The 22925-nt window shown below is 41.7% G+C and overlaps 2 long non-coding RNA genes across 2 annotated transcripts in view; one reads left to right on the top strand and one right to left on the bottom strand.

Annotated features, from left to right (window-relative positions):
- Positions 1–10695: 10695 nt before the first annotated feature.
- LOC111560978 lies at positions 10696–12281 on the bottom strand. Its single transcript, XR_002743333.2, has 2 exons — positions 12081–12281; positions 10696–11179 (listed from the first exon to the last, which is right to left on the bottom strand). It is a non-coding gene; the product is annotated as an uncharacterized LOC111560978 (long non-coding RNA).
- Positions 12282–15129: 2848 nt separating this feature from the next.
- LOC123385845 overlaps positions 15130–22925 on the top strand; it is a 36377-nt gene continuing 28581 nt past the window's right edge. Inside the window, exon 1 of the long non-coding RNA XR_006598987.1 lies at positions 15130–18944. This is a non-coding gene — a long non-coding RNA (uncharacterized LOC123385845). The remainder of the gene's footprint in view (positions 18945–22925) is intronic.

The following is a 22925-nucleotide window of genomic DNA, read 5'->3' as shown; positions in this document are numbered from 1 at the left end:
AAATCAGAAACAGACCCATAAACACAGAAAACAAACTGATGGTTGCCAGAGGGGAATAGGATGGGGGGTGGAAAAAATGGGTGAAGAAGAATGGGAGGTACAGACTTCCAGTTATGGAATGAGTAAGTCATAGGATTGAAAGGTGCAGTATAAGGAATATAGTCAAGGGTATTCTAATAGTGTGGTGGCAGACAGTAGCTATACTTGTGGTCACGGCATAATTTATAGACTTGTCAATAATATTATGTTTTACACTTGAAACTAATGTAACATTGTGTGTCAACTATACTTCAAAAAAAAAATAGAAGAGAGCTTGTTCAACCTGATAAATATCCTCATGAAAACCCACAGCTATCATCATGTTTATTACTCAAAGACTGAAAGCTTTGCCACTAAAATCAATAACATGATAAGGATGCCTGCTTTTGCCACTTATATTCCACACTGTGTTGGAAGTGCTAGCCAGAGCATCCATAATGGAAAGGAATAAGTAAAACTATCTCTTTGCAGCTGAGATAATCTTACATAGAGAACATACTAACAGATCCGCAAAAAGCTGTTACATCTAATATGTTATATATAATAAATTTGGCAAAAGTGTAGAACACAACTAGGTGTATGCTAGACATGCTAGACATGAACAATCTGAAAAAGAAATTAAGAAAACAACTTCATTTACAATAGTATCCAGAAGAATACAATATCTAGGAATAAATTTAATCAGAAAGATGAAAATGTTGTATACTGAAAGTGCCAAACATTGCTGAAAAAAGAAGACTTAAATAAATGGAAAGACATGGTGTTTAAGTATTGGAAGACCTAATATTTTTAAGATAGTGATTAAAATTTCAATAGATCTTTTTTCAGAAATGGTAGGTCTAATCTTCAATTCATATGAAATTTCAAGACACTCAGAATAACCAAAACAATCTTGAAAAAGTAGAACAAGGGGTAGAAGGAAAGATGACAGTTTAGGAGGATGCTGGGCTCACCTCGTCCTGCTGATCTCTTAGATTCCACCCATATAGGCCTAAATAACTCAGAAAACCACCAGAAGACTAGCAGAACTGATTCTCCAGAGCCAAGCCTAGACAAGAGGCCCACGGAAGAGGGTGAAGGGCAGAGAGGCAGTGCGTGCTACATGGACTGGCAGGAGGGAGCTGGGCGGTGGAGGGGCAGCCCACCCAGCAAGGCAGAATCCCCAAAGTCTGGCTTGCAAAAACGAGGGGCTGGACTCCATGAGTTCTGACAGCCAGCGGGACTTAACATCTGGTATGTTAAAAGTCAACAGCTCTGCTCTCAGAGAACGGGGAGGGCAAGAGAACACCAGGAGGGAGAGTTGTTGAGCCCCAGAAAGGCAGAGTTTGGCGGGGGAACAAAGGCACTGGCAAGCACCATTTCCCTCTCCCATCCCCCAGGCGAAGTTCCAAAGGGAACCAGTCCCCATCACCAATCTTGCTTACACCCTGCAAATGCCCAACTATATGCTTCTTTGGATCCATCCCTCAATGGACCTGCCTCCCTCCTGATGCTGCAGGGCCCCTCCTGCAGGGGACCACCAAAGACAAAGCTAATTAAGCCTGCCCCTCCTGCCCCTGTGCACCTTGTGGATCCACCCCTCTAAAACACCCTTGGCCAGATACCATGGAAGCAGCACCACAAGTCTGGCAGTTTGAAAGCAGACCAGACAGGGGCTACACCACTCCACAGTGAGTCCTGCCCCTAGGAAAGGGGAAGATAAGGTACACACCAGTCTGATTTGGGCCCCAGTAATGGGCTGGGGGCAGACATTGGGTCTGACTGCAGTCCCGCCCACCACAGCAAGTTTCTCCAGACAACACAGGGGAAGTGCCATGCAATTTGGAGCTATGCAGGGATTAGCCAAAATGATGAAATGGAGAATTCTCCTCAAAGGAAACTCCGGGAAGTAACGACAGCTAACAAATTGATCAAAACTGATTTAAGCAATATAAAGGAACAAGAGTTTAGAATAATAGCCATAAAATTAATCACTGGGCTTGAAAAAAGCACAGAGGACAGCAGAGAATCTATTGCTACAGAGATCAAGGGACTAAAACATAGTCATGAGGAATTAAACAATGCTATAAATAAGGTGTAAAATAAAATGGAGGTGGTCATAGCATGTAATGAAGAAGCAGAGGAGAGACTAACTGAATTAGAAGATAAAATTATGGAAAAAAAGGAAGCTGAGAAAAACAGACATAAAAAAAAATCCAGGAGTATGAGGGGAGAATTAGAGAACAAAGTGATGCAATCAAACAGAACAATATCCATATCATAGGAATTCTAGAAGAAGAAGAGAGAGAGAAAGGGGCTGAAGGTGTACTTGAACAAATCATAGCTGAGAACTTCCCTGATCTAGGGAAGGAAACAGGCATTGAAATCCAAGAGTCGGAGAACTCCCTATAGATGTAACTTGAATCAATCTTCTGCACAACATATCATAGTGAAACTGGCAAAATACAAGGATAAAGAGAGAATTCTGAAAGCAGCTAGGGATAAATGGGCCTTAACATACAAAGGTAGACAAATAAGGGTAGTAGCAAACCTCTCTACTGAAACTTGGCAGGCCAGAAAGGAATGGCAGGAAATCTTCAACATAATGAACAGAAAAAAATATGCAGCCAGGAATCCTTTACCAAAAAAGTCTGTCATTCAGAAAAAGAGAGAGAAAGGTTTTCCTAAACAAACAAAAACTGAAGGAATTCATCACCACTAAACCAGCCCTACAAGAGGCCCTAAGGGGGACTCTGTGAGTGAAATGTTGCAAGGGCCACAAAGTACCAGAGACACTACTACAAGCATGAAACCTAGATATCACAATGACTCTAAACCCATATCTCTCAGTAATAACACTGAATGTAAATGGACTAAATGCTCCAACCAAAGATATAGAGTATCAGAATGGATAAAAAAACCAAGACCCATCTATTTGCTGTCTACAAGAGACTCATTTTAGACCTGAAGACACATTCAAATTGAAAGTGAGGGGATGGAGAACTATCTATCATGCTACTGAAAGTCAAAAGAAAGCTGGAGAAGTCATACTTATATCAGACAAAGTAGATTTTAAATTAAAGGCTGTAACAAGAGATTAAGAAGGGCATTATAAAATAATTACAGGGTATATTCATCAGGAAGAGCTAACAGTTATAAATGTCTATGCGCCAAATACAGGAGCCCCTAAACATATAAAACAATTGATCACAAACATAAGCAACCTTATTGATAAGAATGTTGTAATTGCAGGGGACTTTAATACTTCACTTACAACAATGGATAGATCATCTAGACACAAATCTGTAAAGAAACAAAGGCCCTGAATGATACATTGGATCAGATGGACTTTACAGATATATTTAGAACTCTGCATCCCGAAGCAACAGAATATACTTTCTTCTCGAGCACACATGGAACATTCTCCATGATAGATCACATACTGACTGGGTCACAAAACAGCCCTTAATAAGTATAACAGAATTGAGATCATACCATGCACACTTTCAGACCACAGTGTTATGAAACTTGAAATCAACCACAGGAAAAAGTCTGGAAAACCTCCAAAACCATGGAGGTTAAAGAACACCCTACTAACGAATGAGTGGGTCAACCAGGCACTTAGAGAAGAAATTAAAAAAATATATGGAAACAAATGAAAATGAAAATACAACAATCCAAATGGTTTGGGATGCAGGGAAGGCAGTCCTGAGAGGAAAATACATCACAATTCAGGCCTATCTCAAGAAACAAGAAAAATCCCAAATACAAACTCTAACAGCACACCTAAAAGAAATAAAAACAGAACAGCAAAGACAGCCTAAACCCAGCAGAAGAAGAGAAATAAAAAAGATCAGAGCAGAAATAAACAATATAGAATCTAAAAAACTGGTAGAGCAGATCAATGAAACCAAGAGTTGGTTTTTTGAAAAAATAAACAAAATTGACAAACTTCTAGCCAGGCTTCTCAAAAAGAAAAGGGAGATGACCCAAATAGATAAAATCATGAATGAAAATGGAATTATTACAAGCAACCCCTCAGAAATACAAGAGGCCCTAAGGGGGACCTCATAGTATCACGGAATACTATGAAAAATTATATGCCAACAAACTGGACCACCTGAGAGAAATGGACACATACATTCCTAAGCAACCACACACTTCCAAACTCAAACAGGAAGAAATAGAAAACTTGAACAGACCCATAACCAGTGAGGAAATTGAATCAGTTATCAAAAATCTCCAACAAATAAGAGTCCAGAACGAGAAGGCTTCCCAGCAGAATTCTACCAGACATTTAAAGCAGAGTTAATACCTATCCTTCTCAAGCTGTTCCAAAAAAATTGAAAGGGAAGGAAAACTTCCAGACTCATTCTATGAAGCCAGTATTACTTTGATTCCCAAACCAGACAGAGACCCAGCAAAAAAAGAGAACTACAGGCCAATATCCCTGATGAATATGGATGCAAAAATTCTCAACAAGATACTAGCAAATCAAATTCAACAGCATATAAAAAGAATTATTCACCATGATCTAGTGGGATTCATTCCTGGGCTGCAGGGCTGGCTCAACATTTGCAAATTAATCAATGTGATACATCAGAGTAATAAAAGAAAAGATAAGAACCATATGATCCTGTCAATTGATGCAGAAAAAGCATTTGACAAAACTCAACATCGTTTCTTAACAAAAACCCTCAAGAATTTCCGGATAGAAGGGACATACTTAAACCTCATAAAAGCCATTTATGAAAAGTCCACAGCTAATATCATCCTTAATGGGGAAAAACTGAGAGCTTTTTCCTGGAGATCAGGAGCATGACAGGGATGTCCACTCTCACTGCTGTTGTTTAGCATAGTGTCAGAAGTTCCAGCATCAGCAATCAAACAACAAAAGGAAATGAAAGGCATCAAAATTGGCAAAGATGAAGTTATGCTTTCAATTTTTGCAGATGACATGATGTTATACATGGAAAACTCGACAGACTCCACCAAAAGTGTGCTAGAACTGATACATGAATTCAGCAAAGTCGCAGGATACAAAATCAATGTACAGAAATCAGTTGCATTGTTATACACTAATAATGAAGCAACAGAAAAACAAATAAAGAAACTGATCCCTTTGGCAATCGCACCAAGAATCATAACATTCCTAGAAATAAACCTAACCAAAAAGATCTGTATGCTGAAAACTATAGACAGCTTATGAAGGAAATTGAAGAAGATACAAAGAAATGGAAAAATATTCCATGTTCATGGATTGGAAGAATAAATGTTGTTAAAATGTCCATACTACCCAAAGCAATCTACACATTCAATGCAATCCCAATCAAAATTGCACCAGCATTCTTCTCGAAACTAGAACAAGCGATCCTAAAATTCATAGGTAACCACAAAAGGCCCCGAATAGCCAAAGTAATGTTGAAGAAGAAGACCAAAGCAGGAGGCATCACAATCCCAGACTTTAGCCTCTACTTACAAAGCCTCTAATTACAAAACTGTAATTATCAAGACAGCATGGTATTGGCACAAAAACAGACACATAGACCAATGGGATAGAATAGAGACTCCTGAGTTGGACCCACAAAAGTATGGCCAAATAATCTTTGACAAAGGAGGAATGAATATCCAATGGAAAAAAGACAGTCTCTTTAACAAATGGTGCTGGGAGAACTGGACAGCAACATGCAGAAGGATGAAACTAGACCACTTGCTTACAGCATTCACAAAAATAAACTCACAATGGATAAAGGAACTGAATGTGAGACAGGAAACCATCAAAACCCTAGAGGAGAAAGCAGGAAAAAAAACGCTCTGACCTCAGCTGCAGTAATTTCTTACTTGGCACATCTCCAAAGGCAAGGGAATTAAAAGCAAAAATGAACTACTCGGACCTCATGAAGATAAAAAGCTTCTGCACTGCAAAGGAAACAACCAACAAAACTAAAAGGCTACCAATGGAATGGGAAAAGATATTTGCAAATGACATATCAGATAAAGGGCTAGTATCCAAAATCTATAAAGAGCTCACCAAACTCCATACCCAAAACACAAATAATGCAGTGAAGAAATGGGAAGAAGACATGAATAGACACTTCTCTAAAGAAGACATCTAGATGTCCAGCAGGCACATGAAAAGATGCTCAACGTCACTCCTCATCAGGGAAATACAAATCAAAACCACACTGAGATATCACCTCACGCCAGTCAGAGTGGATAAATGAACAAATCAAGAGACTATAGATGCCGGGGAAGATGTGGAGAAACAGGAACCTTCTTGCACAGTTGGTGGGGATGCAGACTGGTGCAGCCACTCTGGAAAACAGTGTGGAGGTTCCTCAAAAAATTAAAAATAGATCTCCCCTATGACCCAGAAATAGCACTGCTAGGAATTTACCTAAGGTATACAGGAGTGCTGATGCATAGGGGCACTTTTACCCCAATGTCTGTAGCAGCACTTTCAACAATAGCCAAATTATGGAAAGAGCCTAAATGTCCATCAACTGATGAATGGATAAAGAAATCGTGGTTTATATACACAATGGAATACTAGTTGGCAATAAGAAAGAATGAAATATGGCCTTTTGTAGCAACGTGGATGGAACTGAAGAGTGTTATGCTAAGTGAAATAAGTCATACAGAGAAAGACAAATACCATATGTTTTCACTCTTATGTGGATCCTGAGATACTTAACAGAAGACCATTGGGGAGTGGAAGGGAAGAAAGGAGTTACAGAGAGAGAGGGAGGTAAACCATGAAAGACTCTTAAAAACAGAATAAACTGAGGGTTGATGTGGGGTGGGATGGAGGGGAAAGTGGGTGATGGGCATTGAGGAGGGCACCTGTTAGGATGAGCACTGGGTGTTATATGGAAACCAATCTGACAATAAATTTCATATAAAAAAAAAGAAAAAGTAGAACATAGTAGAAGGACTCAATTTTTCTGAATTCAGTATTTATTACAAACCCACAGTTATCAAAAGTCTGTGTTAAGTGCATAGGATAGATAATATAGACCAATGGAATAGAACTAAGAATCAAAAAGAAATCAATATCTATAGTTACTGATTTTTAACAAGTATGAAGACCATTCAAAAATGGTGCTGGAAAATCTGGATATCTACACACCTCACAGTTACCAGCACATGTGTAGTAAAATCTAATGCTTGGAAGTCCCTGTTCCCTTGCTCCCAAGGCAGCCCCAAACCCAGTCACTCCCACCTGAACTCTGGTATTGCTGCTCACTGGTCTCCTCTTTTTCTCCTTTCCACTCTTAAAATCCCATTCTACATATTGAGCATCCTTCTCAGTTAACCCAGCCCTTAGGCTCTGTGTGCCCCTTCATAGCATCATTTTATGTGTGGTTGTGTTGGCTTGTGCAAGCCTCTTCTCCAGGGATGATGTGAGATTCATGAGGTCAGAAGCATTTTTTCTTGTTCATTTTGTGTCTACAGGGTGTGGAGAATCTCCTGATCCACAGAGGTACTTTGTAAGTCTTTTTGAAGGGGGGAGTTGTGCTAAGGGATCCAAAAGGGAAAGAATCCTAAGTAGGTCTGATCTAGGATGGGGGTAAAGGAGTGTCTCAGAGTTGACTAGCTTTATTTCTTTCCACCATGGAGTGTATATTAACATCTCCTTAAGCCTTTGTGTCCTTATTAACAAAATGGGGATCCATTAAATCATTTAGAAAAAAAAATGTATTCAGAGATTATCCATGCCAGATATGATCCTAAATTCTGAAGCTCTTGTGAGGAGCATATAGTCAGTGGTCCTGCTTTCATGGAGTTTTGCGTCACTGGGAAGTAAACCTGGGAAATGACATGCATATGTGCTGGGCATGTGCTGTCACCAGGACAGGCATGCTGAGGAGTAGAGCATACAAGGGGAAGAAAGTGACAGAGGGCGTTTCAGCCCAGACGGTGTGTGAGGAAGTGAAAGAGAGCATCTACAAGAAGACATGGGTTCAGCTGTCCGGCCTGGGGGAACAATATCCAGACACTTCCAATAGGCAAGAACTGATGCCAGAGGGCCAGGAAGGGAAGACATGCCTGCTTCATAAATCTGAATAACATCGTTCCTGTGGGAAGGAGTGAGATAGTGAGGAAGTTGGACCAGAGGTAGATTGTAAAACAGAACTGACAGGACCAGATAAGAGTATGGAAGTGGGCAGAGAAGTGTTGAGGAGCACTGAGAAATGCCTTACTTAGCCTTTGGGTGGGTGGTGGTGCCATTCACCAAATCAGGGACTATGAGATGTGGAGAGTCAGGGGGTGACTGTGAGTCCAACAGAGTATCAAGAATGTTTGTCATGATATGGGAAGTCTTCATGTCTGCTGGGGCTTAAATGAAGATAGGTGGTGGGGAGCCAAAATGCTCCCCAGAAGTGAGAGGCATTTTTCCTCAAAGAAGAGACCTTTCTTCCCTAATGCAGTGGCCATGTATTAGAACCAAACTTCTTGTCTCCCTCACACTGGGTGACATTGGTCACCATTTTCTGAACAGGCAGCATGCAAAACGATTGAGAACAGATGTGTGTGTGTGTGTGTGTGTGTGTGTGTGTGTGTGTGTGTGTCTGAATAGGCCTACCTCTTGATGATTTCATAATTGATTTTCTTTCAGCAAATATCTACACTAAGTCACTGCCTGCATTTGCAGACGAAGTTACCAGGGCCCAGAGATGCTAATGACCTTCCCAGGAACATGGGACTCGGCAGTTGGGGGCCCTAACTCTGATCCATATGCCTGAGTACACAGCATGCCAGGCTCACCTGCTGCTACACAGCAGCTAGGCTTGTCCCTCAAGGGACTTTCTTCCCATCCTCCATCCTTGTCTTCTATCCAGCACTATTCCTGAATGTTTTGTTTTGTATCTGTTAAATATGGGTCAATAGATGCCAAATGTCTATATTTAATAAAATTCGTTACAAAACTGTGAAGCTTCCAGATCCATAGGGGTGACATTTTGATGAAATGATAGGAGAGAGAGGTGTTTGGCGATCTCCTTTAAGAGATGCAGCTTATGATGCCACCAAAGCAAAAACTGCACCAAAGTTGAACAGTATAATGATTTTATCGCTGCTCTTGCCTGAGAAGAGAAACTGAACTCAAGTTTGCTGAAACAAAAGTGGGGGGTGGAGTTTGCAGTGCTGGGCTGAGTGGATAGTGCTAGAAGATGTTATGGGGATCATGACCAATGCAGTGTTGAGCACATTGAGGGCTGTATTGGTCAGCCTATAATACATTTTGTAACAGAGAGAGTAGTAGCAGCTGGTCCAATCTGCCCACAGGGTCAGGCTGGCTGAGTTTGAGGAGGGGCTCTGGAGGGCTGTGAAGGGGGAAAGTGTAGCTCACCAGGCTTCTGGTTATGCTGAGGAGCCAGAGTTAGCTGGTGTAGAAGCAGAGCCCAGGCAAGAATGCAGCTGGGCACCCTTTAGTTTTGTGCTGCCCCTCTGATACTCCTAGGAACCTTACATCCCTGTATCCCAGGGCCTACCCAGAGCCTCCTTTTACCTAGGGATAAGCTGGAATAGAATGCTCAAGCCCTGACCTGGGCATCAGGCAGCAGAAGAGGTTTCTCTGCTCTTTGGGACCTCAGGGAGAATGTCCGTGTCCTGCCAAGAAACATTAAAATCTCAGACACATAATCTTACATTGCCGTGTAGGATAAATGAGGCTCAAGGAGGAAGACAAAGCATGGTCGCATTTCCCTCAGCCTTAACCCTCCCTCCCTGGCAGCAAGCCAGGTAACTAGACAATCACTCACACCCATTTAGATAGGTTCCCAGCAGCTCTTGCATCTCTCTGGCCATCTACTGAAACCAGCTAATCAGAGGTGGTCAGCAGGATGAACAGAGACCATTGCAACTAACTCACCACTTGGAGGACAGCATCTCTGGATGACCTCATGAAGTATCTGGGAACAGGTTCATGATCAAGATGCTCTGGGAACACGGTTTGTTAGGATTTGTTCAATTAGTAATTGAGTTTCATGTTTCAAAAATGTATATTTAGATATACTATTGAACTGCCAGAAATATACTTTGTAAAATGTTTCAATGCAGGTCAGTATTTTTTAATAGTTCAGGGAACGAAGAAAGATAAAATCAAGTCACAGCTATCTAGAGCACAAGTGAAAGGAAAGTTATTCAAATAAAGATGACACTGAGCTTATTTAATAATAATAATAATAATAAGTGAGGTTTATCAATATTACAAATGGCATTCAAAAGTATGTTCTCCTCTAAAGACTATGTCAACACGGGTAAATCCTCAGAGAGCACCTTCTGCTTGATTCCATTTATGTAAAGTATAAAAAACAGGCAAAGTGGCCAAGGCCATTCAAGTCAGGAGAGTGACAGACAGCACCTGTGAGCCTGCATGGAGCTGTCAGTGTTGACCTTGCACTTTCTATAAGTGTGTTCTGCTTAACAGCGAAGCTATATACAGCCATCTGGCCCTGAAGCATGAGTTTCTGGAGAGGTGAAAGCAGAGGGGAGCTGGGTGTCTTTGAGAAGTTAGGATCATAGTCCCTGTAGTTTGTGAGTGCCTGACAGCATCAGTTATCATGTGATCTCAGGCTCCTCTCTCTTGGCCACACTGAAATGCAGGATACTTACCTTAGATTTGACAGGAAAAAGCAAATATGACACAAGAAATGCCACATGGGGGCGACACTACAGGGTGGGAGTTTTGGCTGTTCTTTCCAAGTTTAATGTTGCACAAATGAAACTGTTACATGTGGAAGAGCAACAACCCGTATTGGGTCCAACTGAGGGTAATCAGGGACAAAAGAATTTCTGCCAAGTTTAGAGCAGACTGAGAAATCTTGCTTTCCAAATTTAGGAGTAAATGAAAAATTTCCAGGCTTCAGTGTGTTGAACTCTGAAAAGAAATGCATTTTTCTTCTTCATATTTTTTTATTGTGCTAAATTATGCATACCATAATATACATACCATAAAACAAATTTTTTTGGTATACATAACAAAATATACATCATTTTAACTTGATTGGGCCAGGGGGTTTCCTGATATTTGGTCAAACATTATTCTGGGTGTGTCTGTGCAGGTGTCTCTGGATGAGAATAACATTTGAACTAGTGGGCTGAGTAAAGCAGACAGCACTTCCCAGTGTAGGTGGGCCTCATCCAATCAGTTGATGGTCTGGAAAGAACAAAAAGACTGAGTAAGATAGAAGTCCTTTCTGACTATGATGAGCTAAGACATTGTTCTTTTCCTGCCTTTGGACTTGAGCGGGGCCATTGTTTTTTTTGCCTTGAGGCTGCCATCTTTCAGGCTAAAGCTTATGCTATAAGTTCTCCTGGGTCTCCAGCTTGCTGGCTCAGCCTTGCAGATCTTGGAAATTGTCACCCTCCATAGTCACACTGACCAATTCCTAATAAATCTTTTTTCTATCTCTATAGTCATCCTATTGGTCTTGTCTCTCTGGACAACCCTGGAAGATATGGCATCTTAACCATTTTTAGGTATACAGTTTCTATGGCCTGAAGTACATTCATATTATCACACAACAATCCATCCATCTCTACAACTGAAATTCTGAAGAAATGCACTTTCTACAGCTGTGCTTTGTTGTTTACAAGCAATACCCCCTAATGATCTGAGCAATAAAGCAGAAGATACTTAAAGATAAGACTCTATGCAGTTCAGTAGAAAGCACTCATTCCTTGGTTTATTCATTCTTTTGCTCAGGTACCATGAATAGTTACATAAGTATTCACATAGGTAGAGTAAACTCCAAGATTGTTTTGAATAGTTGAAGCAAATCTTTTCAATTAACAAATAGCCCATATGTGTGTTTTAAGTTAAAACATATTCTGAGTTGAATTATCAAAGTTGACACATTGATCAAAGTTTCCAGATAGTCACTTGTACTTCCACTTAAACTGGTGCAGGGGAGTTTTCAGGAAGAAAAAAAAAAACTACCACAAACTTCACTAACATTAGACATAATTTTAATTTTAAAATTTTATCCAAGAAAAATAATTTAGAAAAAGAATAAGAGTATTCATTACATGATTCTAATGAAAACCATCACAGGTACCTCATGAACTTCAGCAGGTGGCTAGGGGGATATGCGGTGGGCAGTCTTCACAAATTAGTTGTCACTCTGTATTTAAAACAATTCTGCTCTTTCAGAATTGCCAGTGCTGGCTGGGAGGTTTCTCAATTCTTCAACAATGAACAGAGCTAAACCATTCAGGCTGGCCAGCTGAAGGCTGTGTTGCCATGGAAGCAGCCAACACCAACAGCCACATGCTCCTCTGTGGAACCCCTCCCTATTCCAGAATAATAAAGCAGAAGGCAGCTTGCTTTGTTGCTGGCAGCCAACATTTCTGTCCTCCCTGTACCAGTTGTAAGGAGTGAGGGTTTCTCACGGAGCATTTGGCAAGGAAGACATCGATCACAGAGAAAGTGGTTAGAGTTAGCATCTTCTAACCTTAATGATTCTCTGAAGGAATGTGTGAGATCTCATGTCAGACAGGGTGGAGCTTCCTGGTTAAGCCTTATGAACGGCCAGGACTTGGGAATTCCCAGAGGTTGGTGTAATTCCCCTGCCTAGTAAGATGCTGGGTCATCCACCAGAAGCCTCCTAGGCCTACCTAGAAATAGATGGTGAAAAAGCCGCCCCAGAAGGAAGCAAAAAGGTGACAGAGACACAGAGGTGCCTCAGGACTTCCTGGGCCTGTTGGAAGTGGGAGGAAGTGTGTGTTTCTGAAACATTTGCTTTAGGCCTGAGAGATTTCATATGCTTGACTCTGTGTGGCTAACGGGTTGTAATGAAACAATCATAGACTGAGCACATTTCCTACTCCTCAGCTGTATGCATACTTTCTGCCCATGTCTTCCTTCTTTAAGTTTTTCCCACTCTGAAGTGGTTACAGTAGTGTCTCCCCCATCATATGGAGGCGCCCAAATATGGGGTGACTTGAATGGTGGAAGCTGGTGCCTTGGGTGGTGAAAGAATTCACCTGAAACAGAACAAAGAAGATGGAAGTTTATTGAATGCACCTCAAGGGAGCTGTGGGCAGTATAGCAGAAGAGAGGCTATCTGCTACTAGGTAGTGGGTAGGGCTGTATTTGAAAGCAGATGGTGAAGAGGTATGGGGACATATGGAATTTCCCCTTTTTTTTGTAACTGTGCCTGGTGGTAAGTAGTTAACCATTGGTTCTAAGTAGCTAACAATTGGTTAGCTGAGGCCTATGAATATTTTGAAGTGGGGGGACATATGGACCTGTCTGTATTTAGCCTGTCTGCGGGTCCTTTTGCCTTGCTCTACATTCCATTGTTCAGGCCTGTTGCCTAATGGTACCCTCTATGGACATAGTTGGTGTCATTCAACAAAGGAGGAAATGGAGGCTCAGAGAAACCAGAATCAGCAGGCAGCAAAACCAGCATTTTAATCGCACACTCCTGCTCTGAATTTGTCTTCAGCATCTCACATTCTCTTCTTGGCCTTCCAGTCTAATTAAATAAGAAATATCCCTGCTGCATGTTTTAGGCTGTTGCACCCTCCCGACTCCCTGCACCCTGGCTGGATCCACTCCTCCACACTAGCCAGGCTCCCTGCTCTCCCTGGGAGAGTTCCACCAGGATGTTCTCTGACAGAGGTCAGCCTTATCACCTCCCACTCTCTGGTCCAACTAGGACATCATTATACATGCTTGCATCTGGGCTCTTAATGAGGTAATGCTTTTACTCCAGGGTTAGGTGGAATGAAGTCTTGCTTCCAGGAAAAGACTGAAAATCCTTAAAAGAAGGGGTCACATCTTATGTTTATTTTGCATACCCAAGTCTGAGTGGGTACCATTGACACAGACAGGCCTTGAGCAGAAACAATCCATTTTCCACTTGGCCTTAGAATGTAGCATAAATGCCTGTGGCCACAACCAGAAGCAGACAAGGGCAGTGTGGAGTTTCCTCCCCTGTCCTGGGCCCAAAACAGCTGCCAGATGGAGCCCAGAGACCCACACGAGCCTCAGCACAGGGGGTAGTGAGAGCACCTTCTCTAGAGAGTTATGGTAAAGATCAAATGGGCAAGATGCAAAAGTCTTTTGCAAAAGTGTTAGTAGAAAAATATAAATAATAATTAGATGAAGAAATATTTAAATCCACTCCAAATAGGAAAGAAGAAAGTGTTTCTCTTATCAGCATGGTGTAGTGCCTGACACACAGTAAATACTCAATAAATGTCAGCCCCATTTATTATTTCTCCCAAATGAATCATGCTGGAATACTTTAGGTGAGCGGGATATGTAGGGAAGTAAGGAAGGACCAAAGAAACAACAGATGAGTGAAAAAAGAAGAAAGAAAAGAATTCCCCTTTAGAGTCAAGGGAAGGTTTGGGGTATGTGTCAATGTTAAAAAAGCCAAAATCCAAATGTGAGAAAGCCAATTTTGGGATTGTCCCAAGTTCAAGTGGAAAGAATAAGGCTTGGATGAGTTTAGGCTCTAGAGCTATGTGATGTTAATTAAGTCACTCAACCTCTGTGGGCTTTTTATTTTTGTCCTTTGACAAGGATAATGATATCTTCCCTGTATGTCTCACAGAACAAGTCTGAAATGCCTTTTGAAAAATCTTATGAAATTTGCAGAGATTACAAAGAATTATAATATTCTCCATTGTTGGGACAGCAGATAATTGCATGTTTTTTTTTTTTTTTTTTGGACAACTTGACAAAATATATTGAGTGCATTAAAATATGCATATCTTTTGATCCAGCAAACCACTTCTGAGAATTTTTTCCAGGAAACAATTAAACAGAAATCAAGGAATTTTAGCAAAGATGCCCACTTTGTTGACAGTAGGGAAAATCTGGAAATAACTCACACATCTAACAGAAATGGAATGGCATGTATGCAATAAACCAGTAGGCAACTCTTAAGATGAGTGGTTATTGAAAAGAAAAATTCTTAACAGAATTGTAAAAAAAGAGTTCAAATAATATAGAGTATAATTTAATATTTTAACACAAATTATGGAGGGATACACCCAGAATATTAAGTTACTTCTCTAGTCATTGGAATATGTGATCCTACAGATCTTTCTTTCTTTTTTTTTTGTTTTTTTTTTTTGCAATGAACCCATATTTTAATTTGGGTAGAAACACATGCAGAAATGTCTCATTAATGTTTATTAATATAAATATTAAGTTATTATAGTAAACATCCCACCAGGCATAGGAATTCTCTCTCTGCTATTCTAAGACAACCATTTCTAAGCACCTTTTTGATCTTTTTTGGATCTCTTCCAATGACAGCAGTGCACATTATCACAGGCAGCAACTATCCTCAGCATCCTGCTCCCCATAGGTGACACCTTCTGCCAGTGTCCTAGTGTTCAGAGCCTGTCTTTCCATTTATTTCCTTGGTGTTGCTCCCCTCTAGGGCTTGGCTTTCCACCAAGCTCCAGGCAGCTGGGGCAGGGAGCTCTCACAGCTTCCCAGCTTCTACCTCTCCTGTCTGTGCCTCAACATCTAATGCTGCTGCTGAGTTTTATTCTTGAGACATGTCTGTGCAGCCATGTTGACATAAGTGATCATCAAGCCATGGCAATCTCAGCCAGGACATCCCCTGTTTCAGGGAGGGCCCATAGTCACATCCTATTTCCCCTGGTTCCAAAGCCTGTGCACACACAGGCCATGGTCTGTGCACACACAGTGGTTTTGTGCCATGGTCCCTACCATCCCTCCACTGTCTTGTATCTCTCATTTTTGTCATGTCTTATTTCTCCTAGATCCTTATTCTCTGTACATCACAGTCACCCCACCCAGCTCTAGCAATGTTTCTGTCCTTCCACCAGCAATAACATTAAAAACTCAACTGTCTACATCTGGTGACTCTGATCCACTGTAATGTGGTTTCATTCACTAGTGTCACACTGGATCCAGTCTTGTGAGGACCTTAGTAAAGGACATATTTCAATAGCTGTTCTAGAATGAACAGAGAGGCCCTGTCAACCATGTGTAGGTCCCATGGGAGATAATAGCCCTCTCTGAGAGCTCATGGCAACTTGAGAATGCTGACAGTGCCAGGAAGTCCTGTCTGAAAGAAACCTACTGAATTTTGTTTGATTCTGCATTGTCCAACCGGCCTTGCCCACAGAGCACTTTCAGCTCTGGGGACACACATTGCAGTTGCCATCAGGTGGATGTGACTACCCTCGTAACCTAGCCTGCAAGATGAAGTTTTGGCTGTACCTTGACTTATGCTGCAAACGTCTGAAATATTACTGCTGGGGTTGGCCAACGAGGTCCCCTCCTCTTCTCAAGACCAGATTCAAGCCTTCAAGGGGCCCCTTGCTCAGATCTCAGTGACCAAGCATAGTGATATCCTTGGCAGTGACCCATCTGCTGTTCCCATTTGCCAAGTGGAATGCACAGAGAACCAGTGACTCCTTTTTGAGTTCAAGCTCCCAGAGCAGCACCTGACTCTGAGTAGTTACTTGACCAATACTGAGTGAACAGTGAGAAAGAAAAATGAAACAAAATGTGTCATTAAACAGTCTGGAGAAAAAAGCCAAGGGAGCAAAAGATGGCTTCTTATTCTGCATCTACCCCTCTCTTCATGAAGACCTCCCCAGATATCTACCTGGTTCACTTTCTGGCCCTTACAGAACAGAATAGAAAGAAATCATCCTTGGGATGGAGTGTGTGTATGTGTCCTGTCCGTACTTCCCTCTGTGATTGACCTGCCTGCTTTCGTCTTACAGAGAAAGCCTGTATTTCTCATGTGACATCAAATGTTAATTTTCTCCAGGGCCATTCAGGCAGAACAGAGTCCTGCTTGCTACTCATGGCTTTTCAGAACCGTCCAAACACAGGGGCCGGGCTATGTGCACCACCTTCTGAATTGCAGTTTATGGAAAGGTGGGCTTGATTCTAATGGAGATTGGGGGTGTCATACAAATGGCCAAATGTGAGGCTTTTTAACAGTCTAGCAAATGCAGCTGTGTTCTCAGCCTACATAGTACAGGTCTTGAAAACACCAGGAAAAATCATGCAGTCATTGCAATATCAAAGGGGCCAAAAAATCAAAATAGTTTTCTCTGTTTCTTTTGCAAGGGGAATTTTGAGAGGATTTTCTTGCAAATGGTGCAGATGTTCTGCCCCCAGAAGATGTCAGCTGCCCAAAGTACCTGGTGGCCTGATGCCAAGGCATCACCTTGGCAACCAATGCATCCCCAGGTCCTCCAGTATCTGTCAGATGTGTTCCTCTGAGGGCAGCGTGAGCTTGCTCTAGGGCCTAGAAGCTTAGCCTCCCCAGAGCCTGTTCTTTTTGTCTGAGGCATTTTCTCTTATTATAATTCCCTTTTTTTCTTTCTCTCAGACACTTTTTAAGCCCCTACCAAGTACCAAGCATAGTTATAAGTTACTGGTACACAGCTATGAACAAGAGGAAATGCTGTCTTCATGGGACTTGTGTTCCACTACAGGAGGAGGCCTTTAATAAAAGAGATTATGAAGGACTCTTGTTATGGGAGAAAACAGCAAGGGGAAGGGCTTGACAAGTCTACATTTCCATGTGATTTATGGTTTTCAAAGAACTCTCACTTACTTTGCAGTGCTTCCTAGTACTGCATTCTTTATTTTTCTGATATGGAAGTTGCTCTTCTAGGTGCAGGCATCACCCCTCCTCAAGGCCAAGCACTGCATGCCTGCATTGCATTAAATGTTCATGCCCCTGTGGCACCTGTGGCCCTTATAACACCTGGAACTGCTCATAACTCCTTGCCTTGTGCCCCTGTGACCCCACAGCCTGCTCATCCCTGCAGCTGCTGAACTTGAGTGCCTGGCCCTGGTCAACAACCCACATTGGTTGCTGGGATTGAAGGCAGGACTGTCACAGCATTTCAAAAGTATGGTAGGCTCAGTCTTTGCTCAGATGGACTTGAAGGTAAGTGAGAGGCCCCTTCGAGCAGTTGGGGAGATGCATGAATTGACTTCTACTGGTCACAGAGACAACACCCACTACCACTGAATGGGAAAGGCATGGCTCACAGACCAGGTGTTCCTACCCAGGCTTGATATCTGAGAAGATACCTCATCTCTTTTTAGAGCCCATTGAGTCTGTAGTTGGATGAACAAGGGTGGGTAAAAGGATTAGGGCAGCCTTCAAAAGTACCCTCTCTTCTCTGGAGGCTGGCATCCAAAGACGTGGCTCTGGCTTTCCTCTCTCCCTTCTTAAGACTGCTATTTCTCCTCTCTTTGTAACATTTATGGGCAGCGTTCTTTTTGCAAAAGCCTACTAAAAATGCATTTAATACTGTGAGAAAATAAGGGTCTTTAGAAAAGGATTTAGATATATACCCTCAGCTATCTTAATGGCAAACCAAAAGCCTAATTCTTACAGACTGTGAAAATCCTTTTGTGTGTCACGTTGAGTAAGGCATCTTGTGTCTTCTATGTCTGCAGGGGGAAATACCCTCAGAGAAGATTGTTCTTATTTTATAGAACATGCAGGTGTGCCACCCTGAGTGTGCACCTGCCCAGGGTGTGTGCATGTAGTGTATATGTGGGAGGTATATGTGTATTTGTGGTTTGTGGTGTGGTGTGGTGTTTCAAGTTACAGGGATCAGGGAAACCAAGTGAGAGACATTTTGACATTTTCAAATGGCAGCAGTGACTTACCAGGTCTCTTTCAACATTTAGAGAGATTAAAAAAAGAAAAACTGTACTCTGAAGGCAGTTGTTGGGCAGAAAGATTTCCATTTGAACAGATTGGTTTTGAAACATTTCATTTTGCTCTCCTATCAAATCCTTGTAATATTTTAAGTTAATGTCTATTATTTTACTTTCTTTTTCTTTACAGGATTAGAAGACGGCATATTCTTCAACAATAGCTATTTCAAAGCCAACCAAATATGTAGGCAGCTGCAAAGCAAGAGAAGATGAAGAAAAATAAAATGTGAGGTTTGAAATGGCTGATAAAATTTGGAATTAATCAAAATAGCAAAGCAAATAATAAGAAATTATAGTAATTGAAATCTTTACTGTTTAACAAAGAATAATCTCAGGTTTCCATTAAAATAAATGGCATTTCTCCCATAGACTCAGCAAGTATATCCTTGTTTTCTGAGTTCAGAGAAGCCTGTAATTCTCCTCATTTCTGCTGGCTGCTCTTGAACCTCCCCACTCCCTTTCAGCTCTGGGCCATCTGTGACACTGGGCTGGCCTCAGCTGCATTAGCTGTCCAGTGGATCTATGCAGGTGGATTCTGCTGAAAGCTTTCAATCTTTTTAATCATTTAATTTTGTTTGAGTACTCTGTTTCAGTATCAGCCCTTTCCTTTTTCTTTTTTCCCTGTCATTTGAATTAACTAATAAGGAAAAGTGCATGCAAACATGCAAACACACAGATGCTGCTGCAGAGTCACGGTGAAGCTGCTTACATGGGTTGCTGGCCCGCAGGCAGTATTGCTCTTTTAGAGCTTGGAGTATTTACCAGCTGTGGACAAAAATAAACACTTGTTTTACAGAAGGCAGCTTAGGGCAGGGATCAGCACACTTCATATGAAGGGGCGGAAAGTAAATATTTTAGGCTCTGAAGGTTGTTAGTGTCTCCATCATGACTACCCAATTCTGCTTTGTGGAAGCATCATGGATGTAAATGTATGTTTGTGGCTGTGTTGCAAAAAAACTTTGCTTGTCACTGGAATTTGAATTTCATGTATCATGAAATACTTACTATTTCTCTTTTGATATTTATTCAACCACTGGAAAGTGTGAAAATCATCCTTTGAGGGGCATGCTAACAGACAGTGGGTTAGATTTGGCTCTGGGCAGCAGTTTGCTGGCACAGGTCACAGATGCTGGGACTGCCATGTCCACAAGCCCTGTTCTCCATGTAGTCCTGGATCCTTCCTGCATTGGGCACTTTCTTTCCAGTTTCAGGCTTATAGTAGGTCTCAGTTGGTGTTCAGTGAATCAAAGTGTGTATAACCCTATGCTTCTCCTGGTTTTGTCTTTCCCAGGCAGGAGTGATTTACTGTGGTCAAACGGCCTTCTCTTGTTCTTATTTTACCCAGACCTTTGCCTGAAAGCATACTGTCAGGCTTGCAGACTGATAGGTGGCATTACTGTATACTAGATAGACATCTCATTTAGTGACAATTTCTCCTGCCTGAGTCAGCTGTAGAACCCAAGTTACACCTGTCCAGGTAACATTTTTATTTTAACAGAAGTTGTCTGACCTTCAAGTTAGAGCCAGTGGCCAGGCTAATTAAGGGACACTTTGTGATAGCCTCCCTTACAAAACTAAGCTTTGGCTTATGGACAGGTATGCTTTATTAGCTATTAAACCTGGTTCAGTGCTCCTCTACCAACTGGCTGACAGCAAATAAAAACCAGGTGCTAATTATAGACCATCTCCACTTGTATAGTCAAGAAATGGTACATTCTTATCCTTAATCATGAGAGTGTGGATTCACAGTAGCTATTTGGCAAAAGAACGAAATAATTCAAACCTGTTTCCAGGGCCATTGGAGATAACCAAACCATGGCAGATGGCTCTTGTGTCTCATATGTGGCATGTTCCCCAATGCCATGACACCCCATCCTTCCATGTGGGTGTGATTCTGTCTATGAGATGTGCTGGAATAGCACTCAGCTCCATGCCTTTCAAAACTCTTTCACCAGATGATCCCTTGTGACAGGGTGTGGCCAAGGTCAATTGTAGGCATTTGTTTTATTTTATAACTGCATGTTCATTTCTGAGTATGGCTACTATTTATGAGTTGTTGTATTCCCAATAGTTATCAAGGATTTTCTTTATATATAGCTCAATTCCTCCTAGGGAGGGAATAGTTTTGGGTTAGGAAAATACCATAGTAATGCCTGAGATGCAGGTAAGATACATAAGCATGGTAGTGACAGAGGAAGGCAAAAAAAAGGAAGGATTTTAAAAAATTGATTTATTCTAAGAGGTTAGAGTGGGAGAGAGCCAAAGCATAAGAGACTCTTAAAAACTAAGAACAAACTGAGGGTTGATGGGGGGTGGGAGAGAGGGGTGGGTGGGTGATGGGTATTGAGGAGGGCACCTTTTGGGAGGAGCACTGGGTGTTGTATGGAAACCAATATGACAATAAATTTCATATATTGAAAATTAAAAAAAATAAAAAATTGATTTACTCTAAAATAAAGAAGAAGTTGGAGACAGTGGAAGGGAGGGAGGAAGAGAAAGAAGAGGGAGAAAAATAGTTGAAATGGCAATTCATGTATGAGAGTCAGTATACCTAGTATGTAATTTTAGGTAGATTACTGTTAATTTTTCTACATCTCCCCAGATCTTTTATAAAATGCAAATATCTCCTACAAACATCAAGGCTTTGGGGGCTTTATTTTCCTTTACAATAGAGAAGGAAAGTGAAGTCAATCCAAATCAAAGACAAGAACAGTGTTCCACATCTGGATGACACTGAAAAGAAGACACTCTACTGTGGCTAATCCAGCAGGAGGAGGCAGAGGAAGCCTGCAAGCTGGGTGTGCATGTGGCATTTAATGCAAGGGAACAAAGAGGTGCAGAGTCTTAAGTGTTTGCAGAGGACCATGGCAGAGCTGGGACTCATCCCTAGATGTGTAGGGGGCACAGATGGACCAAGGCAGCAGGAGTGGAGCAGGAAGCCCACCACCTCTCTCCCATCCTGAAATTACTAAGACATTTTCCAGGGTATACTTCCAGAGCTCTTCTGCCACGAGCTCTCCTGGCACCATCACATGGGAAACACCGTTCTGTCCTTCCCTGTGGTGAATCAGGCTGGGATGTCTAAAACTGCCCACCCAAAAGCAAGCAGAGTTGCTGTTGGCTGGTCTCTGGACTGGGCACTGCTGCTTCTTGTCTCCCCTACCTCCTTCTTGTCAGGACCCATTCTCTATGCTGCCATTTGGCAGCTGGGCCATGGTAAACCCAGGACTATTGGAGGAACAGCTGTTTCTGTAGGATACTGGGGATGGGCATGGAGCCAGCAGCCTGGGATGGGGCCAGCCTTCCCCAGTGCTGTAAAAATTCTTGTAGCTGTTACTTAAATATTCAGCTTTTTGAGGTCAGCTAGGTTTTATGGAATCTCCTAGATAAGGAGAATTCAGCTTGGCTAGAGAAAGAGATACAGGGTCGCATATGAAAAACCATTTTCAATGATTTGAAGGTGCATAACATGGATGGAAAAGGCATCTGCTATTCAAAATCCACGGACAGGACAGAGCAAATAAATCCAAGGGCAAGAAGAACAAATTTCTGGCTGACTGGAAAAGTAACTTAGCACTAAAGGACAGTCTAAGGAAGGATCCTTAAGAACAGTAAGGAACTTAACAGTGAGGAAGAAAAAAAAAAGGAACAGTAAGGAAGAACATTTGTCACAACAAGATAACTGAGGAAAAGTATTGTAGAGTTGAGAGCACTCTGCAAGCACAGAGCTGTCAGTATCACTGGGCTCTCCTTGGGGGAAGATGACTAGAATAGAAGACAGCAGGAAAGTCTAGACCTCAACACAGAGGCAGGCACATACAGTGATGCTCCATGGTGGCCAGTCCGTCTCCATTTCCATCTCTGACTCAATTCCTTCAGATTAAAAATGTTTTCAAGTATCGTAAAATAGTAACAAGTAAATGTACACTTTTGAAAAAATATGTATCTTCTTTGGACAGCTTAAAGTGAGGGTAGGCAGTTGCAGTTAACACTTTCTGGTAGGTTATAGGAAGATGAATCATATCATGTCTCCCTTTTTTATATCAGTGAAATAAATATAACATAAAATTTACCATCCTAACAAGTTTTAAGTGTATAGTTCAGTGGTAAGTACTTTTACATTGTTGTGCAACCATTACCACCATCCGTCTCCAGAACTTTCTCATCTTCCTAAACTGGAACTCTGTGCCCATTAAACACTAACTCC

This window comes from Felis catus, chromosome B3, assembly GCF_018350175.1.
Source record: "Felis catus isolate Fca126 chromosome B3, F.catus_Fca126_mat1.0, whole genome shotgun sequence".
Classification (NCBI taxonomy): Eukaryota; Metazoa; Chordata; class Mammalia; order Carnivora; family Felidae; genus Felis; species Felis catus.
Note: the sequence above shows the minus strand (reverse complement) of the source record. Positions and strands in the feature narration are given on the sequence as shown.